Genomic DNA, 7,014 nt, shown 5'->3' with positions numbered 1-7,014 from the left:
AATAACAGGCGATTTGTATTTATTATGGGAAGAGTCTTCATCGTCACTTTCATCAATATTATCAGATTCAATATTTTCATTCTCTCTAACCCTGTCAACTTGGTCATCAAGAAATTCACCAAGTGGCACAGTAGTATCAAGCATAGAAGTAGTTTCATCATAAGTATCATGCATAGCAAAAGTGGCATCATCAATAACATGCGACATATCAGAGCGAACAGCAGAACAAGGTTTAGGTGTCGCGAGCTTACTCAAAATAGAAGGTGAATCAAGTGCAGAGCTAGATGGCAGTTCCTTACCTCCCCTCGTAGTTGAGGGATAAATCTTGGTTTTTGGGTCTCTCAAGTTCTTCATAATGATAAGCAGATATAAATCCCAAGTGACTCAAAGAATAGACCTATGCTCCCCGGCAACGGCGCCAGAAAATAGTCTTGATAACCCTCAAGTATAGGGGATCGCAACAGTTTTCGAGAGTAAAGTATTCAACCCAAATTTATTGATTCTGCTCAAGGGGAGCCAAAGAATATTCTCAAGTATTAGCAGCTGAGTTGTCAATTCAACCACACCTGGAAATTTAATATCTGCAGCAAAGTGTTTAGTAGCAAAGTAATATGATAGTATTGGTAACGGTAGCAAAAGGTAATGGTAGCAAAAGTAATGTTTTTGGTGTTTTGTAGTGAAGATAGCAATAGCAACGGAAAAGTAAATAAGCGAGGAACAATATATGGAAAGCTCGTAGGCAATGTATCGGTGATAGAGAATTATGCCGGATGTGGTTCATCATGTAACAGTCATAACCTAGGGTGACACAGAACTAGCTCCAATTCATCAATGTAATGTAGGCATGTATTCCGAATATAGTCATACGTGCTTATGGAAAAGAACTTGCATGACATCTTTTGTCCTACCCTCCCGTGGCAGCGGGGTCCTAGCGAAAACTAAGGGATATTAAGGCCTCCTTCTAATAGAGTACCGGACCAAAGCATTAACACATAGTGAATACATGAACTCCTCAAACTACGGTCATCACCGGTAAGTATCCCGATTATTGTCACTTCGGGGTTAACGGATCATAAAACATAATAGGTGACTATAGACTTGCAAGATAGGATCAAGAACTCTCATATATTGATGAAAACATAATAGGTTCAGATCTGAAATCATGGCACTCGGGCCCTACTGACAAGCATTAAGCATAGCAAAGTCATAGCAACTCAATCTCAGAACATAGTGGATACTAGGGATCAAACCCTAACAAAACTAACTCGATTACATGATAAATCTCATCCAACCCATCACCGTCCAGCAAGCCTACGATGGAATTCCTCATGCACGGCAGTGAGCATCATGAAATTGGTGATGGAGGAAGGTTGATGATGACGATGGGGACGGATTCCCCTCTCCAGAGCCCCGAACGGACTCCAGATCAGCCCTCCCGAGAGGTTTTAGGGCTTGGCGGCGGCTCCGTATCGTAAAACGCGATGAATCCTTCTCTCTGATTTTTTTCTCCCTGAAATTCAAATATATAGAGTTGGAGTTGAGGTCGGAGGAGCTCCTGGGGGCCCACGAGGTAGGGGGGGCGCGCCCTGGGGGGCAAGCGCGCCCCCACCCTCATGGCTAGGGTGTGGGCCCCCTGGTCTTCATCTTTTTCAAGGATTTTTTATTATTTCCAAATAGACGTTCCGTGAAGTTTCAGGTCATTCCGAGAACTTTTGTTTCTGCACATAAATAACACCATGGCAATTCTGCTGAAAACAACATCAGTCCGGGTTAGTTCCATTCAAATCATGCAAGTTAGCACTACACCATGGTCAAGTTTTGGTGACACAACTATTTGGTGGCATATGGTACCTTTGCCGACACATAAATTGTAGTTACCACATATGCTGACAGAAGATAAAACAGTCGGAGGACTTGCTGTGGGGAAAGGTATTGCCGACAGAAGTTCACTTGCCGACACTTTTTTTGTCAGCATACACCCTACCTACACCGACAAATAATCTGTCAATGTACACCCTACCTATGCCGACAAATGGTGAGTCATCTTACACCCTACCTATGCTAACACATGGTAAGTCAATGTACACCCTACCTATGCCGACACTTAGTCTGTCTAAAGGCATTTAGTATTGCCAACACATGGTTTGTCTAGTTAGGGGTATACTTTTGCCGACACTTTCTGTGTTGGAATGTTTTTGCCGACATATAAATTGTTGGTAAGATGGTGCACAGCCAAAACAACAATTAGATACTGCTCTAATTCAAATGTTATATACAATGCTCAACTGTTATCCACAAACAGTATCATGATGAACACATTGCACAATCATTGTTAAAATGGTAACCATCCATGAGCACACACACACACACACACACACACACACACACACTGTTCGCAGGTTCAAGCACAAGTCAATCTACACAAAAGCAAAGTTTGGCCATCTTGGCAACCATCCAGAAAACACAAGTCACATAAAGGACCCCTACTCGCTGGTCTAAAATACTTCAAAAACTAAATGGTCCAAATAATTGAGTAACATCCATGAGCACAAGATTTCTACTCCATAACACTTGAGCACCAAATGGTCCAGAAAACACATAAGATTCAGGATTACAATTAAGTTGGCTGGTCCAAAATACTGCAGACAGCCAAATGCTCCATAAAACTTCAAAGTCATCACATCCATGCATACTAGGTTGCTGATTACCTGAAAATACTCCACAAGAATTTGGTAGAAAGTGCAGTCAGCTCAAGTGCTTTGAAGCTCATAGGGAGATTGACAGCCAAGAGAAGCACAAGAATTAACTATTTATGACATATGTCCATAACACACATAAAATAGTTCTGTCATACATGAGGTAAAATATTTATAAAATGTTGAATGGAATCATCATGCAGACATATCTACATAGGCATAGAATAAGTATTTCGCCATGGCAGGCATATCTACAAATTTTATTCAACGTCTTACATGCAAGAAACTGTAGTAGGATTAGCCAATGTGAAGTTGTATTTGTTCTAATACGAAGTTAGCTGATGTGATCTTCAAACTTTGAAAATAATGGTACAAATAAGTGTTTGTACATTATCTGATGAAGTAGAACTAAAATGTACAACTTCTGACCAAAAAAGTTGTAGTATGTGAAGTTCAGTTTATGCCATGTGATCTTCAGATTGTGACCACCAAAGGGATAATACCAAACTAATGTGTGTATGTTTTAACTCCCAAGCAATGTATGTGCGCTTCAAATCATGTTGTGTCATTTTCATATTTTTAATTATAAACTGCAGTATGTGGAGTTTTATCAAAAAGATACAAAACGTATCTAGTAATGCTATAAGTTCAGGAAGAAATCTGGCTCTCTAGTCAAGGCTCAAAATGATCTATGTATATTTCTAAGAGAGGAATAATAAACTTATTGTATGTAGTATGTTTAGTACCTGCACCTGGTACATTAGTTGCCTTCTTGTCATCCTTGATCTACAACAATAACCGTTACTTCGAAATAACCGTTGCCTTCTTATCAGTCTGAGGGTACTTCTTCCACTACAAATTGCTCTGACAAAATGTGTAGACATGTATCAACCATCCTGCAAAAAAATAAAAATGTGTTCAATATAGATAACTCGACTTCCCATCAATCAAATCATAAAGTAAAGGCCAAAGGTCTGCAAGTTATGTACTTGGTTAGTATAATGAATGAACTTGTCAAAAGAACAAATATTATGCCATCAACCAGAATGAACACGAACATCTCATAAAAGTACATTGGAAGTCTGAATTCTGAAACTATCTAGCCACTGCACCGAGGCGTCTGACTCTACCATTTGAATTCACATGTCCGAACAATGTGGTGTGAGGCACTATGAGAAGGTGCCTCTAAGGTTTTTAATGTGCATCGGAACTTGCAACTCCCCTCTGGAAACCATATGCAGCTTCAAGTAGTTGAAGGTATGTGGATGCAGAGGAAGATGAGAGTATATGTTGAACCTAAGGTTTGAATGCTAATGCCATATTCATGCAAAAGGAAAACAACACCGTGATAACATAAAAATTATATCAAACAAAGACACTGTTATTCATAAATATCTAGTGTAGATGAAAATGCAATTCAAAAGTGCTGGAGAATAAAATTGGAATGTGCCTCCTCAAACGCTGATTGGACTCAGGGTCCACCTCGGCGCCCTCTGCTCGCCAACCTCCTCGTCCTCGTTGACAGAATGACAGGTAGTACCACGTACTTGCTGCCCTGCAAGCTCAACATCATGTACAACCGCTCCTGCAGCACCAAACATGTCGACCCAAAATTAAACCATGAAGCATCAGAAACTACAAGATGTTACAGCACAAACAACATTCAGTTGTACAACGAAGTTGAATCCAACTCAATCGTTTGCACTATAGAACTTAGAAATACGTATTGACAATCAAAAGTGCTTCATGTAAAAAAAACTCAGAGGTTATGCACCTACAGGAGCTTCCGTTTGACCATGACAACTCACCCACAGAATTGGAAGTCACACAATAGGTCACGACTTTAAATAACAAAATTGAACCACCTAGAAATCATGAAGTCACACAATGCTAACAACATATGAACATTCACCCATATCAAATGTTAAAGGAATAATCACTTTCTAATTTAAAGGTGATAAAGAGTTCAGAGTCGTATGATGAATATACAAATGAAAATCAGCTATGAGACATGGATGTCAGACGGCTTGCTATGTTTTGTAGCACCAATCTATGTATCAAAATTGAGATGCTGAGAAATAGGAATAAGAACTGTACAATAAACAAATCTTAGCAGAAGATATGAAAGTGTTACCCTAATTTTCAGAGTTCAGCAATGACATATGGTTTAAAGTTCAGCAATGCACAAGCACGCATCATGGAGCAGTACAGAAAAGGATATCTCAGGAGGAGCCGATGCTTACCTATTGGAAAAGACGAGTCTATGCGGATATCTGCAGCAACAGACGGCTGGCCTCGGGAGGGGCGCAGCGGGACGGAGAGCTCGTGGATGGATCTCTACCGGCGGCAGCAGGAACGGATGGAGAGCTCGTGGTAGGGCTGGGGCCTGGGGCGGGGGCGACAGGGGAGAAGCGCGAGAGAGATGACAGACGAAGTTGGGGGCTGGAGGACAGGGATCAGGGGAGGGGGTGGATCCCTGAGCGCGAGGACGGCGGCTGGATCTCAGGCAAAGTGCGAGGACGGCGGCTGGATCTCGGGCGGAGCGCGACGACGGCTGCTGGATCTCGGGCGGAGCGCGAGGACGACGGCTGGATCTCAGACAGAGCGCGAGGACGGCGGCGACGGCAGCAGGACCGTGGGTGGAGAGCGAATACGGCGGCGACGGCGGCAGGGCCGTGGGTTGAGCGCGAGGAGGAGGGGATAGTGATGGGGTGCGAGGGTAGGTTACAGACTTGGTCCGATTTGGGGATATTTTGCACGGGCCAGCCAAAAAAAATTCCCGTCTCGCGCCTAAATGGCGCGCCAACTTTCCAAGTTTCAGGATTTTGATAAAAAAAATTCCAAGCTTTAGTGGCTTGACACTTGTGCACCTACAGCGACACTTATTCCGTGTCCATACACCCTACATACGGCGACATATTGGATGTCACTAAGCATATACCTACGCCGACACATAATTTGTTAGGTCCCACACATGTGCTGACACACAACGTGTTGTTAGCCAGTTGCCGACAACTAAGTTGTTGCTTCGTAGTTGCTGACACATAGTGTGTCCACAATGATGTATCTACACCGACACATGATCCGGGGACAAAACTTCATAGCTACCCGACAGTTTTTTCGTGGAGACTAGTGGACCTTTGCCCACAGAAGTGTGTCACGTAACCTCTACCGTGGTGTAGTGTAGAGTCCAAAACAAGGGCAAAAATGTTTGGAAAAGTAGATACGACGGAGACGTATCACTTGCAAGGCTTATAGTGATGTGCATTATCGAGACGGCCCAGAGATACCTCTCTGACAGTCAGAGTGATAAATCCTAATCTCGATCTATGCCAACTCAACAAACACCATCGGAGACACCTGTAGAGCATCTTTATAATCACCCAGTTAAGTTGTGACGTTTGATAGCACACAAAGTGTTCCTCCGGTATTCGGGAGTTACATAATCTCATAGTCATAGGAACATGTATAAGTTATGAAGAAAGCAATAGCAATAAACTAAACGATCATAGTGCTAAGCTAACGGATGGGTCATGTCAATCACATCATTCTCTAATGATGTGATCCCGTTTATCAAATGACAACACATTTCTATGGTTAGGAAACTTAACCATCTTTGATTAACGAGCTAGTCAAGTAGAGGCATACTAGTGACACTCTGTTTGTCTATGTATTCACACGTGCATTAAGGTTCCGGTTAATACAATTCTAGCATGAATAATAAACATTCATCATGATATTAGGAAATATAAATAACAACTTTATTATTGCCTCTAGGGCATATTTCCTTCAGTTTCTGGCAGGGTCTCTGCCGGGAGCGGACAGCTCAATCGGGAGAGGCTTACCGTAGTCCAACTTTCTCCTTTTCCGGGCCATTGTGGTTGGTGATATGGACGGTTGATAGAGATGGAGAACAAAAGTTCCTGGTTCCAGTTTCTGTTTGCAACCCGTCAAAGTGCTCCTCTAATCTCCTCACTTCCTCGACGTATGCTTCCATCAATGGGATTTGATAATCCTTGTTGACTTGTCTCACCACAAGCTGTGAATCTCCTCGTATGATCAACTTCTTGATTCCCAATTCTGCTGCAACTCTGAGCCCGGCAAGGAGCCCTTCATACTCTGTTGTATTGATGGTGGCTTCTTCCTGGGCAAAGTGCATTTGGACGACGTACTGCAAGTGCTCCCCGGAGGGGGCAACAAGAAGCACGTCAGCCCCTGCACCTTGTAGGGAAAAAGCAACATCAAAATACATAATCCATTCTTGGGGCGATTCCTTGTCGGGGATAGTTGTCTCTGTCAATTCCTCATTAGGGGTTGG

General features: G+C 42.6%; 1 long non-coding RNA gene across 1 annotated transcript; it reads right to left on the bottom strand.

Moving 5' to 3' along the window:
• Nucleotides 1-2,374: 2,374 nt before the first annotated feature.
• Nucleotides 2,375-5,472, bottom strand: LOC125513889 (uncharacterized). The gene is made up of 4 exons (XR_007286216.2): nt 4,940-5,472; nt 4,147-4,281; nt 3,443-3,592; nt 2,375-2,708 (listed from the first exon to the last, which is right to left on the bottom strand). It is a non-coding gene; the product is annotated as an uncharacterized LOC125513889 (long non-coding RNA).
• Nucleotides 5,473-7,014: the final 1,542 nt, after the last annotated feature.

This window comes from Triticum urartu, chromosome 6A, assembly GCF_056163025.1.
Source record: "Triticum urartu cultivar PI428250 chromosome 6A, HENAU_Tu73, whole genome shotgun sequence".
NCBI classification, from domain to species: domain Eukaryota; kingdom Viridiplantae; phylum Streptophyta; class Magnoliopsida; order Poales; family Poaceae; genus Triticum; species Triticum urartu.
Note: the sequence above shows the minus strand (reverse complement) of the source record. Positions and strands in the feature narration are given on the sequence as shown.